The sequence below is a fragment of the Suricata suricatta genome, chromosome 8, assembly GCF_006229205.1.
Source record: "Suricata suricatta isolate VVHF042 chromosome 8, meerkat_22Aug2017_6uvM2_HiC, whole genome shotgun sequence".
Classification (NCBI taxonomy): Eukaryota; Metazoa; Chordata; class Mammalia; order Carnivora; family Herpestidae; genus Suricata; species Suricata suricatta.
Genome location: NC_043707.1, coordinates 24,837,986 through 24,858,117, shown reverse-complemented (window position 1 = coordinate 24,858,117; position 20,132 = coordinate 24,837,986).

Sequence of the window (20,132 nt, the reverse complement as noted above, 5' to 3'; positions counted from 1 at the left end):
CCCCCTCCTCCTCCCCCTCTCCTCCTCCTCCTCCTCCTCCTCCTCCTGCTGCTGCTACTGCTGCTGCTGCTGCTTCTTCTTCTTCTTCTTTTTCTTCTTCTTCTTCTTCTTCTTCTTCTTCTTCTTCTTCTTCCTGGTCTCCAGCTGAAGACCACCCCCCATGCCCAGATCCCAGGGGGCAGGGAAATCAAGCAGTGTCCCCTCCCCTGCATTCTTGAACTGGTCAGCAAGGCCCGTGGCTTCTCCACCTATCCTCCCATCACCACTGGGTCCCGCCTGCACCATTGTTCAACTTGACAACGTCTTGAGTGTCTTGTTGGTGTCAGGCCCTTTCCTGGGCACGGCGAGTACAGACATGGATCAGATCAAACCACTGCCCGAAGGAAGTTCAGAGCAGGAGGCACCAGGGGTAACTGATACCTCATCCAGGGAAATGAATCCAATGCATGGGGCTCTGCAAAGGGCAGCCTGAGAGATGAGCCCTGTAGGACAGCAAGAGAAGATCCCACGGTCAAAGGCTCAGAGCCATCATAAGTCTGCAGTGTGGGGTCCCCCAGAATCAGAGTGAGTAGACCCCTTGGCTTGCATAGCTTTGCTGTGGGCTGGGCTCTAGATCTTCAGTTTCTCAGACGGGACCCCACGAAGGGCCCACATGGGTGTCAGACACTGACCCTGCTCTCAAGGCTGCCTGGCTGCGTGGGTCCTAAGCCTGCAGAGGGGACATTCTGCTCTCTGTCCTCTGAGCTGGATCTCTGCTCCAGAGCACCTCTCTTCTCTTTTCCCACAAGGCTTTAATTCCTGCCAAGGCCTATTAAGTGTGGGTAGGGGTGCCCTTCGATCTGTGTTTAATGAAGTTGAGTATTTTCAAGCAGGGCTACGCCCTCTCTCTGTGCAGGTTTCTTGACCCTGAGGGGAGTCGGGGAGGGCCTGGAAGGCGCGTTAGGTCCCCGGGCCTGCAGTCCCTGCTCCTGGACCCCAGCTTGTCCTCCCTCGCCTCCCCTCCCTTCCCTCTGCTGAGGCTGCGATTTATTCTAATCCTCTCCAGCAGGACACATGGTGCAGGCGCTCCATCATATGCTAATAATGTAATTATGCGGTTATAGGATCAGGTCAGCAGAACACTGGCCAGGATGGGGAATAAATCAAAGCCAGCATTTCAGGGAGAAGGTCCAACTGCCTCTTCAGCAAGGCCTCTCTGGGCTCCCAGCCCGGGGTGTGGGGCCTTATAGCCGGGCTGGGGAAGGGACACGATGCAGCTACGGGAATGTTAAATGGAGTGAGGGTGCAAGGGTGAAGAGGGATGGCTCCCCTGGACCAGCTGCCCTGGGACCCAGGTGCCAACCAGCTTGGAAAGAAGGGGTTAGCCTCCGAGTGGCACATGACAGGGTTCTGGGATGTCCCCCCATCCATGGGAGCCCCAGTACTTTGTTAGGTGAGAGTAAAGAAGGACTGTCAAGTGCATTGACTTGCTAGTTAGGCAGACTAACTAGCTGCCTGGTGAGACTAGAATCTGGTCCTCTGACCCCAGAGAACATGGACTTCAGCACACACGCAGGTGAAGGACCAGTGGAGAGGAATCATGGGTGCTCACGCTAGGGCAATTGCAGGTCGCTCACACTGGGTGCCCCAAACTCCCTCCAACAGTGCTTGTGACAGAGTGAGTAAGTTAATTCTCAGTTACAGGTTTCCCCCCAATATCCAAAAGGAGAGTGTTCCCAGGAAAGCTTTGGTAAATGGAAATGGGGTAAAGTGAGGAAGCACCATTAATTTATAAGAAAAATTTTGGAGTCGTTCCCAGACTCCAAAATAACCTCTGTTAGGCTTTTCTTACCTGGGGACACATCGTGCAAACGAATGCACACAGGAGATAGAGCCCGCAGCCTGGCCCTCAGCTCAAAGCGTGTTGCCGGGAGGCTGGGTGTAGTTCCCGGGGAAGGAGCTAGGTGGCGCCAGTCTTGCTGTCCTGGGGGCGCGCTGCCTCCCGTGGCTCCCATCAAAACAAACGCTGAACCCTACTTTCCCTTTTCGCCTTTTTTTTTTTGAAAAGTGAAAATTCTCTTGGGATTTCTTTCAGTAGGTGAAAACAGGTACTGATGTCTTTCGTGAAAGCAAAGTGGCATGATGTGAGCTTTGGAAAAGTGGGGGACACCTGTGTTATTTTACTCTTCCTCAGGAGTACTCTTCTACCGGAGCTGGTAGAGGCTGGATCATGAGCAGCAGGCTACCCACCCTGGGGACTGAACCTGCATTCTGAACTTGCATCTTAAACGTGCACGGGCAGGGGGCCACTTACCATCCTTCCCTAGTATCCGTGGAACTGCAGTGGCCTGAGCTGATCCATCTCCACCCGCTGGGCGGGGAAGGGTTTTTGCAGGATGTTGGCTGAACACCTCTTCCCTTGGCTTCCTGCGCCTGACTTGCATAGACGCACTCGGAGCCTCTCCCTCCCAATCGTGGGAAAGATTTGCTTATGGAAAAAAATAGCAGCACTGTGTCCATATCTTGTCCAAGTGAGATGTTGGCTCTGCAGGAAAGAGTTCTTTGGGGGGTGTCTTAAGACTGTTTAAAAAGATATATGTAAGAGGGGCACCTGGTGGCTCAATCAAATGAGCAACTGACTCTTGATTTCAGCTCAGGTCATGATCACAGGGTCTTAGGATAGCCACATTAGGCTCTGCATTGAGAGTGGTGCTCACTTTAGATTTTCTGTCTCTCTCTCCCCCTGTCCCTTCCCCACTCATGCTCTCTCTCTAAAATAAAAAAAAAAAAGAAAAAATTTATGACAAGCAAGGGGCTGTAAGAAACAAGGGGAGAGAAGACTAAGTTTCTTTTTTTTTTTTTTAACGTTTATTTATTTCTGAGAGATAGAGCATGACTGGGGAAGGGGCAGAGACAGAGGGAGACACAGAATCCAAAGCAGGCTCCAGGCTCTGAGCTGTCAGCACAGAGTCTTATGCAAGGCTCGGACTCACAAACCATGAGATCATGACCTGAGCTGAAGTCGTTCGCTTGACTGACTGAGCCACACAGGTGCCCTGAGAAGGCTAAGTATTAAGGAGGACAAGAAGGCAGGTTCAAGGAGGAACCCATGACAGGCTCCGGGAGGCGGCTCCTAGTTCATCTCCTAAAAGGCCCCCTCTCCTCAGCTCCCAATGCCTTGAGAATTCTACTCTGGTCAGCCCCAGGGCCCCTGCTATGAGCTCTGGGGTGCAGGGGTTATGCCTCCAGTTTTCAGTCACCAACTTTTGGGGTGTAAGGGGAAAACACAGGATGAGCAAGAAAAAGAACAGAATCTGTCAAAGAAGATGAAGTCAAGAAGGGAGGAAGCTGACTGAGTGAAATGAGCCAGGGCTACGGAGAGTTGACTTAATATTTATCAGACCCTAAAGACATGGCCCCTCGCTTGCTTTCCTTTCTCCACTGTCAGAATGGGCTTTCCAAGACTGGGAAGTGAGCCCTGAGCTAAGGGTTTGTTTATGGAAATTTGAAAGGAATGTTAATGAGGCTGCCCTGAGGCCCCCCTCTCATCTCCTTCTGGAAGCTCCCACTCCCAGGAGCCCCTTCCCCTCCAAGAACATCCCAAGACCTGGATTTCATTAAATACCATGGAGATAAAACACTTTTTCATCATCTGCAAGATTTGGATTCTTCAAGGCCCCTGTCGGTGGTTCTCAAAAGGCAAACCCGGACTGTAGCGTCAGCAGCACATGGGAACTCACCGGAAATGCACAAGCAGCGAAGTTCAGTAGCGGCAGCAAGGTCTGGACAGCAGCTTCCCCTCTGCCGGCTGGTACCCAGGGAACGTGCCTTGTCCGGCAGAAGCAGGGACAGACTGGCATGTGCTGAGCACGTCACAACTACAGGGCGAGGCGGGTAAGCACCTGGGTACCTGACGTCCGCGCTGTCCTGATGAGGCCGTGTCAGGCTAGGATGTCCCTTCTCTTTCAATCATCCGACCGTGTCCCCCACATCACTGTGGCAGTCATGCTGGATGTGGTTAGGGCAAACCCCAGAAACCCAGAAACCTTCAGGTCCCCCACCATGGGGTTTCTTGGCTGCGGACCCCCTTCCCATCTGCACTCATGTGGCTCCAGAAGCGGGTGTTGCTCAGGGCCCCTTCCTTCCTTCCTGGGCCACCTTGCTTCCTCTGGCTATTTGCAACGTCCCTTCTGCCATGGCTGGAGACACACGAACAACACCTAGTCCTTGTCCTTGAAAACCCGTTATGTCAGTAGAGAGAGAAAATTCAGGGAACGGCACCCATAGGATGTGATAAATATACTTGGGGACAATAATGGCGGAAGATGAGCCAGACAGGGCCAGGTGCTTAATCAGCTGGGAGAACCAGGGACACAACGTGTCACTGCTCGTGGCAGAGACTCCAAAGCCCAGGAGGTGCGGCCGAGGAGGTGTGAAGGGGGCAGTGTCATGAGGGGTGGAAATCTGGGGGAGGAAATGCCATGCTCACTCATGGTTTCTTGAGAAGTAGCTTGCCCAGGGCTGAAGGGTCATAACCCATCCAGCAGAAGGATTGTGTGTGGCATCTCCAGATTTCGAGCAGCCACCAGGGCCCATCTGTCTCCTGCTGGGCTCTTGTCTCTTGCTTCTGGTGAAGTAGGGATTCTCTTGGGATGAACTGGGGCTGATGGTGAGCCCTGATCCAAGTCAGAGGAGCCAAGGGGAGAGACAAGCCAGAGAGGGGCCAGGCTGGATCCTGGGAAGGCTGAGCTGGGCTCGGTGACTGTCCCTCTGGTAGAAACCCCTGCTCTCAAGGGACCTGGGTGTCTCTCTTGCCAGGGTGTGGGGTTCCACAGCCAGGGGTAGGGGGAGAGGGGCAGCAATCCTGGATGGGTGCCGTGTCCCGCCGCTGTGCTTTCTGTCCCCTAAGACCTTTTCCCTCCCTTAGGCAGCACAGTCACTGGGGGATTGAGCCTCTTTGTCCAAAGGTTTTGGTTCAGGTGTTTTTAGTTTCAACCTCTTTGTCTCTGGAAAATTTTGATTAAAGAAAAATCTAAAAAATCTGTCAGTTGAACATACTGTGGTTTACCCTGTTTTGAAAACCCTCCCTGTGTTAAGATGATCACAGATTAAACGTATTTTGAGAAAAATGTCCTAAGATTCCCTGCCATCACATTGCATCAACATTGAAATCCAAGGGCAGGCCGAGGCTGTGGCTGAAAGCGTTGGGTGTACCTGGGCACGATTCCTAGGATGTCATTGGACCTAGAAGCCAAGTGCGTCTCCACTGTCTTCCCCACGTCACAGATAAACACCTCACGTCCAAGGAGGTAAGTTAGAGGTCCAAGTTCTGGTTGACAGATGCAGGCAGGCCGTCCAAGGGATCTGGTGGGTGGCTGTTGGGAGCAGAGTGGCCTCTGGACCAACAGTGGCCCTTGTGCCCATCAAAGCCTCCCTGTGTTTACAAAGGGTTGAACCGACAGAGGCTTGATGCTCTGGGTGATGACGGGCTTCAGGGCAGCTCTGATTCTAGACAAAGGTGGCCCCAGCCTGAGGACTCTGTCTGCCGGCCTTTCTTCTCTGTGGCTGGGTTCCTACTCGGAAAGAGAACAGCACATGCGGTATTAACACCCTTGGCTGCTAGTCCCCCACGCCCGCTGTGTTCCGGGCACACACCACCTGCTGCCCCAAACCACCTGACCTGCAGTGCCATGTTTCATTCTTACAATAATCCTATTGTGCAGCTTTGGACACAGAGGCACAAAGTGGCGACCAGCTCAGAGCAAAGCTTTAAGTGGACGGAGACAAAAACCTTCTGGGTTTGACTCACAGCGGATGGAAAAACAATCGAGTCGGCACACGTGGGTGGACACAGCGATACCACGAAGGAAACGGAATGCTGTCTCCAGGAGCTCCGTGGAAACGTGCCCCTCTACAGCTGCCAGGGGAGCAAGACGGCCCTGCTGGGGAGGCTGTAGGGAGCTGCCGCACGGCCGAGGGTGGGCAGGGAGGAGAGGTGGATGCTGGGCCAGCCACAAGTCATGGAGAAACCCCAAGTCATCAGACAGAAGAAACTAGAACTGTGAGACATAGAAAGGAGGTTCAGGAATAGAGATAAATTGAGCTAGTCTCCAAAGAGGCAGGATTAGATGGCCAGCAACTGGTCAGACGATAACAGAGCTTAGGCACCAAGACAAAGCAGGAGTGAGAGGGGCCCACAAACAGGGCTTAGTGGAGAGGCGCACCAGGAACCCCAAGACTGGTCATTGAATCTGGTTCGAGCACATGCACTAGAGAGGAATTATGGTTTAGAACTAAACTTAAGGCCCAATATTATGTGCTGCCTTGACATTGGGGAAACCAGGAAGGCCTGGAATGGCTCACCTCAAGTCCCCTCCCCCCCACCATGAGCTTCCCATTCTCTGCTCCCATGGATAAGGTCCCTCAGCCAAGCGACCTTTATCATCAAGGGGACCAGGCACGATTCCTACTTATCCCTCCCTGAGGGATCCCAGTTCCCTCCAGCTCATGGAATTTCCCAAGCAAGCCAATCACATCTTCCTCAGGGAACCAGGGTTTACCCCACACTCTTGGTACCACCAAGCCTGCGTCTCACAGCTCCTCCTTGATCACTCCGGTACTGAGTGGGACCCCTGTGTGGTCCCCCAGGCCGTGAGTATATGGGATCAACAAATGGCCATTGACCTTCTCCGTCCAGCGTCAGGTTTTGTGTTTTGGGCCATATCTATAGTCCTAGGGAGGAATCCTTCCCTCACAAGTCAGATGAGCAGGAGATGATTAATACAGGAAAAAACCCTGTCTGTGTCCTCAAGGAGCCCAGCTGGGAAGACAAGATGTGAAAGATAGTGTTGAGTGACACGCACAGACCAGACAAGGAATGTGAATCATTCATTCATTTGACAAACAAGAAGTGAGCCCTCGGTTCATGTCAAGCACTGCTGCGGGCCCTGGAAACATGACTCAGAAGGAAACAGACAAATTGTCTGGAGAAATACAAGCAGAGTCCAAGAGCTAGAAGGGCTAGGGTAGGAGTGGGGTTGCTATCTTGTTTATATAGGGCAATCATGAAAGCTCTCTCTAGTCAGGAGATATTTGGACAGTAAGTTAAAGAACTTGAGGGAACGAACCACATGAAAATCCAGGGAGAAAAGCATTCCCAGCAGAGGAAAGAACCAGAGCCAGAAAAGGCACGGAGGTAGGAGCAGTAGGGGATGGAGGGCTCACTGAGAACTAGAAGCTTCTGGAAAAGGAGGACTTAAGGATACCCGAGGAATGTGCAGGGTTTGACCCAAGAAAGCTTGTGAGATCCTATGTTGGCCTCTTCCATTGGCCTCTTTGCATGTTGCCCAGGAGCTCAGACACCGTGGAGAGAGCCCGGTGACACTGGGACTTAGACCCCAGGCTGGAGTCCAGGACCTGTTCGGCATACCTCCATTTCTACTCCTACAGGACAGGACCTGGGCACTTACAGCTTGTCCTCACTGTAGACCTGACTGAAGGGGTCTGTCTCCAGCACAGATTGGGACCCCAGAGGCGGGGTACAGTCATTTGCCTCAGGGTCCCCCACGCACTTCTGTTGATGACCAGATGTTTCCTTCCCACTAGCCGCATGGGGTTGCCACTCTTCCATGAAGGAGCTCACGACCTGTTCCCTCTTACTCCCCAAGGGCAAGGAAGTTTGCTTAAAGTCATGAAAAAACATATGGGAGCTGCCTCCAACCCGTGGGCTTCTTTAGAGTCATTCTTTTCTGTTCATCAAACAATACTTTGGGCAGCTCACCATGCTAGGTGCCGGTCTGTCTAGAAATGAAAAACATCCATGGAGCTGGCACCTGATTTGTCCCAGCCCTGTAAGACCCCCTGCAAGCAGAAAGCTGGCAGTACTTCTTGGTCTTTGGAGTTGACTGTGCTCATTTAAGTGCCCTGCCCCAGCACTGAGAGCCAAGGTCATGGCCCCAAGGTAAGCCACTGACATAGCTGCCCCTTCACCTCAAAGCAGACACAGGCTGTGGGCACGTGGCCTAAACACACAGATATGCACACACACAATGCACAAGCATGCATACACATGAACCACACATACATGTTCATGTGCGCATGCATGCACATGCACACACTCACACAAACATGCACATGCATGTGTACATATGCACGTACACATATACCATCATGTGCATGCACACACACAGAGCCTTTCCTTGCATTAAGACTTTTGCCTTCCATGCCAGCTTCCTTCCTCCCTATAATTTTCAGCATTTTTATTGTGATTAAATTTACTTATTTAATATATTACACATATCTATAGAATAGAAAATATATGCATATATATGCATAAAAATGTACATAGGGAAGCATTTGTGGATGACACCAACATCTGGAACCAGCTTGAAAATGTCTCACCCCCCCCCCCAAATTGGGAGGCATGCGTTTGTAAAACAAAAAGAGCAAAACGTGGTCATTGTTGAGGCTGGGGTTTATTACACGATTGTCTCTACTTTTGGAAATGTGTGAAATTTTCTGAAACAGAAAGGTAAATAAAAGTGAATAAAGAATGTATGTACCAAGTGGCAAATAATTATGAAGCAAATGCCTGTGTACCCACCACCCAGGTCAAGAAATAGGCAATCGCCAGTACCCCCAAATCTTCTGTCCTGCCTCACCAGACTTTTGTGCTGATCATGCTTTTGTGAGCATGATCTCCTAGGTTCCTTTATAGTTTTACTACCTATGAAAACATTCCTTCTCTGGAGAGAGAGAGAGAGAGAGAGAGAGAGAGCAAGAGCCCATGTGGGGGAGGGACAGAGGGAGAGGGAGAGAGAGAATCCCAAGCAGGCTCCATGCCCAGCACAGAGTCCAATGGGGGGAGGGGTCGATCCCAGGAGTGTGAGATCATGACCTGAGCTGAAATCAAGAGTCGGATGCTCAATGCCTAAGCCCCCCAGGCGCCCTGTAGGTAAACATTCCTGAACAACACAGTTTAAGGTTCTCTGTTAAGGAACGGTGTGAATGGAATCACTTGGTAAGTGTTCTTTTGTGAGAAGAGGGAAGAGGATGGGAAAATTTGGGGAGAGACCATGGATGAACTGCAAATAGTTTTAGTGTCCCCTTCTGGTGTGAAAGAGGAAACCGAGGCACAGAGAGGTGGAATTCTTGCCCACGGGGCCAGACAAGGAAGAGGCTGGATACCAGGGCTCCTGACATGAGCACAGAACTATTCTGCTTCTCCACGTTTTGTTCCAGGTCATATATTCTGCAGTAGGACCAGGAGGAAGGCCATCACAATGGCTTGAATGGACTTCATGAGGACATCTGGCCAGCAGGTGGATTTGTGCATGAGGCAGGTTGCCCAAGGGGGTGTAGTTTATGAAGTCACACCGAACACGGCCCCCTGGGAGCAACTTTAAGGACAGCATCATAGGACGGGAGGACCAGTGCTTTATTTTTACAGAAATGTATGCAGTACATGACTTAGGATATAGATAGGCCAAAAATGGCTCCCAAGGTGTCCATATCCTAGTCACCAGAACCTGCGGATGTTACTTTATATGGTGAAGATTTTACAGATGTGATTAACTTAAGGACCTTGAGATGGGGCGATTCGCCTGGGTTATCTAGGTGGGCACTAAATGCCATCACAAGTGTCCTTAAAAGGGACAGGCAGAAAGAGATCACAGACAGCAGAGAAGACAATGGGGCCCAGAGGTAGACAGCCGAGTGAGGCAGTCACAAGAGAGGCAAGGAACAGATTCTCCCTCTGAGCCTGCAGAGAGCACGGCCCGGCCAACATCGTGACTGCCCAGAGAAGCTGCCTGCAGACCTCAGGCTTCCAGAGCTGGTGAGAGTAGACATCTGTATTGTTTTAAGCTACCAAGCTTGTGGTAATTTGTTACAGCAGCCATTAAGAATATAATACGCCTGTATTTATTGAATGTCTACTGTTCTGGGCACTTGTAATACAAGAATAGATTGGACCAAGCCCCTGATGTTGAGAAGTCTGAATAATCTGGTGGAAAGAGGGATCTGTCAAGAGGGCTTCATGGAGGAGGTGAGGCTGGGGCCCTACCTGGAAGAATGTGAGCAGGTATAGCCAGATGAAGAGATGGAAGTATAGGCTAACAAGAGGTAGAGTCTCACCTACATAATGAGGACTCACAGGAGCCCTGGAAAAGACTGAGAACCACAAGAGGGTTCCTGCAAACAGGAGCCGTGCTCAAGGTTGTGCTTTGCAATGGCTCGAAGGAGACACAGTTGCCACCATGTGATGCCTTTCCTACCTTACCACTGGGGGCCCAGAATCATCCTCTGACTCTGGAATCAGGATGCAAGATGCCTCACCGTCTGCAAAATAACCCCATGGGGTCTCTGCTTTTTGGAACCTCTCACTCCCGGCTTGGAGTCCAGGCAGGGGCATGTGGTCAGCTTAGCCAGGCCCTGGGTCCATGCCTAGCTGCAAGGGAGCCTAGAAAATTAAGGTCTTGCACTTTTCTGTTTTTTTTTTTTAATGTTTATTTATTTTTGAGAGAGAGAGAGGCAGAGAGAGGGAGACACAGAATTTGAAGCAGGCTTCAGGCTCCTAGCTGTCAGCATAGAACCTGAGGCAGGACTTGACTTCACAAACTGTGAGATCATGACCTGAGCCCAAGTCAGACCCTTAACCGACTGCGCCACCCAGGTGCCCCATAGTCTTGCACTTTTAGCTTCCATACTAAAGGTGGACTGTTCGACGGCCAGAAAAAATGACAATTATCGCTCTACTAGAAATGGAGGGCTGGATTTAAGGATTTTGAGGACATCATCAGCGGTGTCTCAACCACAGAAGGAAATTAAGAAACCCTGATGCCTGATCATTATGCTTTTATTAACTCCCAAGGAAAGCCCTTCACTGCCTGAGTGGAAGCTCACACATAGCAAGTTGAATGCAGCTCTCTGTCGCTACATAATGTTTTATGATCAGCACACAGGATGCTGTCCTTTATGAACCCCCGTCCATTACATAAACAGCAGGTGTTTCAATTGCTACTTCTCTGATCAGCCCAGACTGACATTTCAAGTATTTTATATTTCAACCCAAAAGGCAATTGTTAATGTCTTTATCCTGAGCGACTTGGAGGCTGAAGAGGTGATTCTGGGGAGCTGTTTCATGCCTAACAGGGACTTGTGAGCCCCTAGGGTATCTTGGATTATTCAGTCTTTGTTAGGAGGCCTGGCTTCACTTCAGAGAAGTGCTCTCCCTGGAGCTGAATCTTTTTTTTGCTCATCCTTCTGCAGGTTATTTCCACAGATTCAGAAGGACTTTGGAAGGATTTCCAGTTTTATGGAAGACTGGACTTGCTCTTAATTGTCCTTGTTTTTATAATAACAAACTTTTTTTTTTTTTTTTTTTTTGCTAGGGAAGGATTATAGATTCTTTTTACTTCATGCCACAGCAGTGTTTTGAAGGAGCATGGATTATAATCTACATTTTACAACGGGGGGCGGGGGGCAGGGGTGCTGACAGAAGAACAGAGGAAGTGATTTAGGTAGCAGGGAACCAGGATGCGAGCCGGGGCCATCTGGTAGCTCTCCGTGCAGAGAGCTGTCAGGTTCATCCTTAGCAGTGGTCACTCTCAGGACAGGTAGCAGGGCTTTGCACTTAGATCCTGCTACGGTGACAGAAGCTTCTGGAAGCAGTAAAGAAAGGCAGGGGGTTGCAGCAACCGGAGATCCTGGTGAGACCCCTAACACCTACCTGAGAAATACAAATACTTGCAGTAGGAAAATTAAGCAAACAACCGTTGCATCAAGACTTGGGACAAAGCGGCCATGTCCTGTAGGTCCCGAGTGGCGGAAGTGGCCATGGCCCGAGAGGCCGGCAGTCAGGGGCCAAGGAGGCATCGATAGCGCCTGGTGGAGTGGGGGTGCCGTCAGTTGCCAGGACTCACCATCAAGCTGGGAAGGGGGGCGCTCTCTGCCTCATGGCCCTTGGGAGGAGGGCATTGTGACACCTCTGGTACCTTCAATTTGGCAGAGGCCGGGGGGCATCTGGGTTACATCTGTTTTCTGCCCACTTGGTCTGTGCGACTCAGGCTAGATTTCTGCTGTGTGGCTGGCATCTGTCTCGGCTGCTCTCCCTCCGTGGTGATCACCGTTTGACCCCTCTCAGACTGAAACATTAATGCTGTGGGGAGTGGTTATTAATAGCTCAGAGTTGTCACATGGCTAATTTAGGGGAGATAAACGGCTTCACAGCTTTCATCTTTCCCAAATGAGAGAAAAAGGGAAAAAATTGCAGTACCAAAATAGATAGTTCGGGATAGCAGCGTCTAATACGAGAATAACGCGGAGATTTCCCCCATTTATTTGATGTGCTATGAAGTCAAATCATTTACAAGCAAAAACAAACACATTACCGTATTAAAAAAAAAACAGATTACTTGAAAATGCTAACTCTTTTAGGTATCTGGTAAAATGAATTGGGCTGCAAGAATGTAGCGGGGAGGGGTGGATATGCTGATGTCTGCATTTCAGAAGATGCCAGGCTTGACTGATGGACGTAGTTGGGCTTCCTTGGGTCTGGAGTGTGCCTACCTGACCGGCATCTTTCTCAATTTTCTGCTTTTTGGCTGGACAACTCATCATCTGCCACAAGCTGGTCACTAAAGAATACGACAGGATGTGAGTCTTGGCGTGTAAAAGGGATCCTGATCCATTACCTTCTGGTGCGGAACTGTAGGCTTGGTCTTCAAGCCCCTTAGCTGCCAATGGAGAAAATTTCTTTTTTATGGAGATAAATCAACCCACAGATCCCATGTGAAACCATAAGTGACCCACGAATGTGTTATATCTCTTTGGAGTGGTGGTCTTCCTCTCCTTTCTGTTCACAGCCTGCAGCCAGAGGCACTGCAGACCACTTAACCCTCCTGCCCCCATTTGCTTCCCTAGGATAACAATTTTCCCATCAAAACGAGAGAAAAGACTGCTACAGCCAGCGGGACACCGATGGGAAGCAAACAGTGTTGAATTGTTGATTCGTTTCTGAAAGTAAAGATGACCATAGCCAAATTCGGAACACAAAGCAGTGTCGCTGGGTCAGGAGACAGAAATAAAGCGATCTCATGATTTCGAACTTTTTCTGTCTGCGTGTTATGCGTTTCAGGGGACTCCATTTAGAGAACAGCGAGAGGACCCTTTGCAAGACTCTTGTAGACAACCGGGTTCTGTGGACATCCTGTGAGCCGTGCAGTGGGGGGAGGCCATTCACTGTCTACACTTCTACAGGCTTAGTACTCACTTCTCTGGGCCTCAGCTCAAAGTCTGGAGATGTGAGCCCCTGTTTCAGGTGCACCCACTTTGGGAGCCACTTCCGCCAGAGCGGATTGGAGACGTGAGTGGTAGCACAAATCTCTCCTTCTAGGAAAGGCGTCTTATCCTTGCCTTTTGAATATGTGACACCGCTAAACCACAATCACCAGCATGTAAACTAGGAGCCGTTTTCCCAGGAGCGCAGAGGGATTTATCCTGTTCCATCCACACGTTCTGGCCTGCTGCTTCTGCGACAGTCGTCAGGCACCTGGCCAAGGTCAAGAGAACGGTCTGTGCTCTGGAGGCTGGGACTCAACAACCTGGCAGATAGAGGGAGGGACGCTGCGGTCCCTTCGGCCAGCAAAGCTCGTCAAACCCCAGAGGCAGAGGCAACAATGGGGGGAGGGAAAGCTCTGTTGGAGGAAACATCATCTAGATTTGCTCCATGGTGAAGCCCTCGGAACCATCCCTTTTAATCTTAGCATTCTCCGTGTCACCTTTCATAAATGGCCCCATCCTGTCATTTAGTAATGTCCTCAGTTCCTTCTTCGGGGAAATGCTGGAAAGATTGAGACACAGCCAGATACCATGCTACTGCTGATGGCGAGAGACAGTCAGCCCTTGAGACATTTAAATAGGTAGATAAACAAATGAACAAACAAACTGACGTGCGCTCACACTCACACACTACAAAAGCCTTGAGGTAGCTTACAAGAATATAAACAATACGATAGACAGGAGACAAAGTTGTAAATCACGGCACCGGAAAGTATAGACCTAATAGAGGGTAAGTCTGGTAGAAACCCCACAGATATATATATGATTCATAAGGCAAAAAAAAAAGTTATTACAACTGGGGAGAGTGGGTGGGTGTCCTGCCCACCTAAATAAAATCAGAATATGATTTATTACAAATATTTATTGTTCTTGATCTCCCCTCAAATTATATTAATTCTTCAGGATCAACCAAAATGGTCTAGATCCATGGAGCTAAAAAAACATTTTTTTGAAAATATGGAACATCATGGAAAGAACAAAACAAGAGTTTCAGTGTTGTGTCTGTAGCAGGGAAGAGTGAGTCTTGGTGGCAGTTTCCCGTAGCATTCCTCAGTGGGAGCAGAGGAGCTGTCTGGGAAAGGCTTTTCCCAGCGAGAGTGAAACAATAAGGCATTTTCCAATAGCCAGGTCTAACATCCTCAAGCTTTGGTATAGATCCGAATCATCTGCAGAACTTGCCATTGATTCAGACTCAGCCAACTGGACACGTCTTCTGTATTTTTAATAATCTCCCCCAGGTGCCCCAAGATCTGCTGAAGACTTGAAAACCTCTGGTCTGTTCGGGATCTCTAACTTCAGCTTCTCCAGGATGGCTGTTCCACAGGCCAGGGCTTCTTCTCTTGGGGCTTCTTTTTCTGTTTGCCCAACACGTTGAGAGACTTTGGGTAATTGCTTCAAAGGACACCCCACTGGACTTCTCCAAGTAAACAACCAAATCAATAATCTCAAGACATTTAAAGCCTTACTTTTATATACCAGACCAACAAATGCAAGAAGGAGGTGCCCCCCCATGTGCTGAATTTTAGCCGATTTAAATTGGATGGCATGAATTAAAGTTGTATTCATTAAACACCAGGAAGGTAATTATGTTTGAGAAGATATAAGTGCTTTCCCCTGTGGTTAGGAAGAAAGGCATATTAAGATCTCTACTGAGTTCATTTCCCTTTCTCCTTGTAAAATTTTTTCCTTTTCCAGGATGTCTTCTGTGTGTCTGCATAGGGTGCCCAGTTTGGTAATTTGGCTGAAATGGCCAGGTGAGAATGAGTCGCCTTGGTAAGCAAAAAGTTAATTAAATTGTTCCTTAGTAATTAAATAAGTAGCATCCATGTTTAACAAAAAATGGTCTTAAAACTCCACAAAATCATCTGTACATGCATTCACCAGTTGTTAGATGAATCGTTTAATATGTGAGCAAAATATACATTCAAATATCCATGAGTGGAGGTGGCTAATTAGGTTCATAGGATGAGATAATATGGCCATTAAATGTAATCCAGCCACCATTAAAAGGAGCAAAGTACTGACACATGTCACAAAATGGATGAAGCTTTAACATATGACACTAAGTAGAAGGGTGATGTTAGCAAAATGGCAGAATAGGAGGTCCCCAGATCACACCCCCCAACACAAATAATAATCTGGCACCCAAAGACAAACATACCTTTGTGGGAGCTTTGGAAACCAGACAGAAGGTTGCAAGACCCTAGTGAAGCCCAAGGCCAAAGAGAGCTGAGGTGAGAAGGCATGCCCACGTCCCAGTGGCAGACTTGTTGAGTGTGGTCCGCTGCACACTGAAAGCAGTGCCATCCCCTTGTGAACTCAGCTCTAGCCTCCCTTGCCCATTGGTTTGAAACCAGCCCCAAGTGCCAAGGGACCTGAGAGGAGCTACACCAACTTGTGCTCCTGGTAAGAGGCTTGGCACTCTTGGTGTTAACTGCAGGTCTTGAATCAGCCCTGTGACTCATCTCCAGCCCACTCGACTGGGATTCTAGATGCAGTCCGAGCAGGAGAAGGTCTTTACCTGCTAAAATTGGTCTAGAAAGATGTGTTTGTCCCTTCAAAATGAAAGAGCATCATAGACATCAATGTAAGGCTATGTAAATAATGAAAAAAATCAAGCAAACATGATACTACCAAAGGAAATTAATAAAGCTCTGGTAACTGACCCTAAAGAAATAGAGATCTCTGATTTGCCTAACAAAGAATTTAAGATAATTGCTTTAAGAAAGATCAGCAAACTCCAAGAATATACAGACAACTCAACAAAATCAGGAAAATACATGAGCAAAATGAGAAGTTCACCAAAGAGATGAAAACATTAAAAAAAGAACCAAAAAGAAATGATGGAGCTGAAGAATGTGATGAATTCAATAAAGAAAATATAATAGCTTCAATAGAAGAAATAATCTGTAAAGAAAGTAGAAGAAAAAAAAATCAGTGAATTCAAAGACAGATCATTTGAAATTATCCAGCCAAAAGAGAAAAGAGGAAAAAGAATAAAACAGGATCAACCCAAAGATTACCCTGAGACACATTATAATTAAATTATCAAAATCAAAGCCATAGGGTGTGCCTGGGTGGTTCAGTTAGTTAAGTGACTGACTTCAGCTCAGATCATGATCCTACAGTCTGTGAGTTCAAGCCCCATGTTGGGCTCTGTGCTGACAGCTCAGGGCCTGGAGCCTGCTTCGGATTCTGTGTCTCCCTCTCTCTCTCTGCCCTTTCCCTACTTCCTCTCTCCCTCTCTCTCTCTCTCTCTCTCTCTCTCTCTCAAAAATAAATAAGCATTAAAAAAACTTTTTAATCCAAAGACATCGAGAATTTTGAAAGCAGTAAAAGAGAAATGACTTGTCACATACAAAAGAACACCCATATGTCCAGCAGTAATTTCTTAGGAGAAACCTTGCTGCCAGAGAGAGTGAGATATAAAGCCAACATTCAAGAGCTGGAAGATAAAACTCCCAACCCCAAATTCTGTACCCACCCAACCTATCCTTCAGAAATTTCTCAGAGGAACAAAATTTGAGGGAGTTCGTCACCACCAGATCTACCTCACCCCAAAATGCTAATGGGAGTTCTTCAGGTCAAAACAAAGATGCCAATTAGTAACATGAAACATATGAAAGTATAAAGCTCACTGGAAAAGGTAAGTATATAGTCAAACTCAGAATACTCTAATACTGGAATGGTGGTATAGAAATCTCTTATAACTTTAGTATAAAAGTTAAAAGATGAAAGTATTAAAAATATATGCGATGATTTGTTTATGGGCACACAACATAAAAAGATGTAAATTGTGGCATCAATAACAAAATTTTGGGAGTAGAAGTAAGAGTGTAGAATTTTTGTGTGTGTCTAAAATAGACTATTAAATGTTTTATGTAAGCCTGATGGTCACCACAAGAGAAAAATCTCTAGTAGGTACACAATGATAAAGAAAAAGAAGCATACTGTTACAACAAATCCTCACTGAGGAGGACAGCAACAGAAGAAGAAAGGAACAAAAGAACTATAAAAACATTCAGAAGACAGCACAATGGAAATAAGTACTTACATATGAATAAATTACTTTAAATATAAAATAGATTAGATTTTCCAATCAAAGGGTATAGAGTGATTGAATGGATTAAAAAAAAAAAAAACCTGGGATACCTGGGTGGCTCAGTCAGTTAAGTATCTGACTTTGGCCCAGGTCATGATCTCATGGGTCATGAGTTTGAGCCCCACACCAGGCTCTGTGCTGTCCAGCAAAGCCTGGAGCCTGCTTTGGATTCTGTGTCTCCTCTCTCTCCTCCCCTACCCCATTCATGCTCTGTTTGTCTCTCTCTCTCAAAAATAAATGAACATTAAAAAACTTTTAAAAATTAGATGGTCACCACAAGGAGACTCACTTTTACTTTAAGAAAACACACAGGCTCAAAGGTGAAGGGATAGAATATGTATCCCAAATAAATGGCAACCAAAAGGGAGTAAGGATGACTATATTTATATCAGACAAAATAGACTTTAAGTCAAAAACTGTCACAGAGACAAAAAAGGTCATTATGTATTTATAAAAGGGTCAACTTAACAAGAAGATACGAAATTACAAATATATATATGCATCCAGCATCAAAGCCCCTAAATATATAAAGCCAACATTGACATATCTGTAGGAAGAAATAGACAGCAATACAATATTTGTAGAAGACATCAATATCCCGCTCACTAATGGATAGATCATCTAGACAGAAGATCAATAAGGAAACAGTTGAAGTGGACAACACTGTAGACCAAATGGGTGTACCAGACATATATAAAACTTTCCACCCAATAGCACAAGAATATGTATTCTCAAGTACACATGGAACATTTTCCAGGGTAAATCACATGTTAGGTGACAAAACATGTGTTAACAAACTTAAGAAGAATCATTCCAAGTATCTTTTGTGACCAAAATGGAATGAAGCTAGAAATCAGTAACAGTGAGCAAACAAGAAAATTCACAAATATGTGGAAACTAAACAACATACTCTTGAAAAAGCATTGTGTCAAAGAAGAAATCAAAAGGGAATGTAAAATATCTTGAGACAAATTAAAATGAAAATGCAACATACCAGAACCAATGGGAGGTAGCAAAAGCAGTTAGTTCTAAGAGGGAAGTTTATGTTGATAAGTTCCAACATTAAGAAAAAAGAAAGAGCTCAAATAAATGGTCTAACTTTATACTTCAAAGAACTAGGAAAAGAAAAATAATCTAAGCCCAATGTTAGCAGAAGAAAAGAAATAATAAATGGCTTCTTGAATTCCACCAAATTCAATTCCACCAAACATCCAAAAAGAATGAATACCAATCCTTCTAAAGGTTTTCCAAAAAATAGAAGAGGGAGGAACACTTCCAAACTCTTTAAAAGGCTAGCATTACTCTGTGACTAAAACCAGACAAAGACACTACAAGAAAAAAAAAACTACAGGCCAAAATCTTTGATGAATAAGCCAAATTGAACAGCACATTAAAAGCATTATACACCATGACCAAGTGGCGTTTATCCTTGGGAGGTAAGTATGGTTCAATATATGCAAATAAATCAACCTGATACACTACAACAACACAATGAAAGACAAAAACACAGAGGTGCCTGGATGGCTCAGTCGGTTAGGCGGCCAACTTCAGCTCAGGTCATATCTCATGGTTTGTGAGTTCGAGCCTCACGTCAGGATCTGTGCTAACAGCTCAGAGTCTGGAGTCTGCTTTGAATTTTGTGTCTCCCTCTCTCTCCACCCCTCCCCTGTTCATGCTCTGTTTCTCAGTCTCTCAAAAATAAATAAATGTTAAAAAAAGAAAAAAAAGAGACAACCACATGATCATCTCAGTAGATGCAGAAGAAACATTTGAAAAAGTTCAACATGCATTCATGATAAAAATTTCTCAACAAAATAGCTATAGAAAGAACTTACCTCAACACAGTAAACATCATATGTGAAAAGCCCACTCCTAATGTCATAATCAATATAGGAAAAATTGAAAGCTTTTCTTCTACAATCCAGTAAAAGGAAAGGTGTCCTCTATCACCACTAGAAGTCCTAACCTGAACAATGGTACAAGAAAAAGAATAAAAGATATCTCAATCAAAAAGGATAAAGTAAAATTATCTGCTTCCAGATGATGTGATCATATATGTAGAACATGACAAAATAACAACAACAACATCTGTTAGCATAAACACATTTAGTAAAGTTGCAGAATACAAAATAAACACACAAAACTCAGTTGGGTCTCTAAATATGAACAACAAGCTATATAAAAGGGAAACCAAGAAGAAAAATTCATTCATAATAGCAACCAGAAGAATAAAATACCTAGGATAATCTTAGCCAAGGAGGTGAAAGACCTGTACAGTGAAATTTTTAAAACATCAATAAAGGAAATTAAAAAAGACATAGATAAATTGAAAGACATTCCATGTTTATGGAATGGAAGAGTTAATATTGTTAAAATGTTTGTACTACCCAAGGAGATCTATAAATTCCTATTAAATCCCAATGACATTCTTTACAGAGATTCATATTTTCTAAAATTCATATAGAGCCACAGAAGACCTCAAATAGCCAAAGTAATCTTGTATAATAAATACACAGCTGAGGGCATCATACTTCCTGATTCCAAAATATATTGTAAAGCTACAGTCATCCAAAGAGCAAGGTACTAGCATAAAAAACAGATGTCATAGACCAATGAAACAAAAAGGAAAGACCAGAAATAAATCCATACATCTGCAGCCAACTGATCTTCAACAAAGGTACCAAGAATATACAATGGGGAAAGGGTAGCTTTT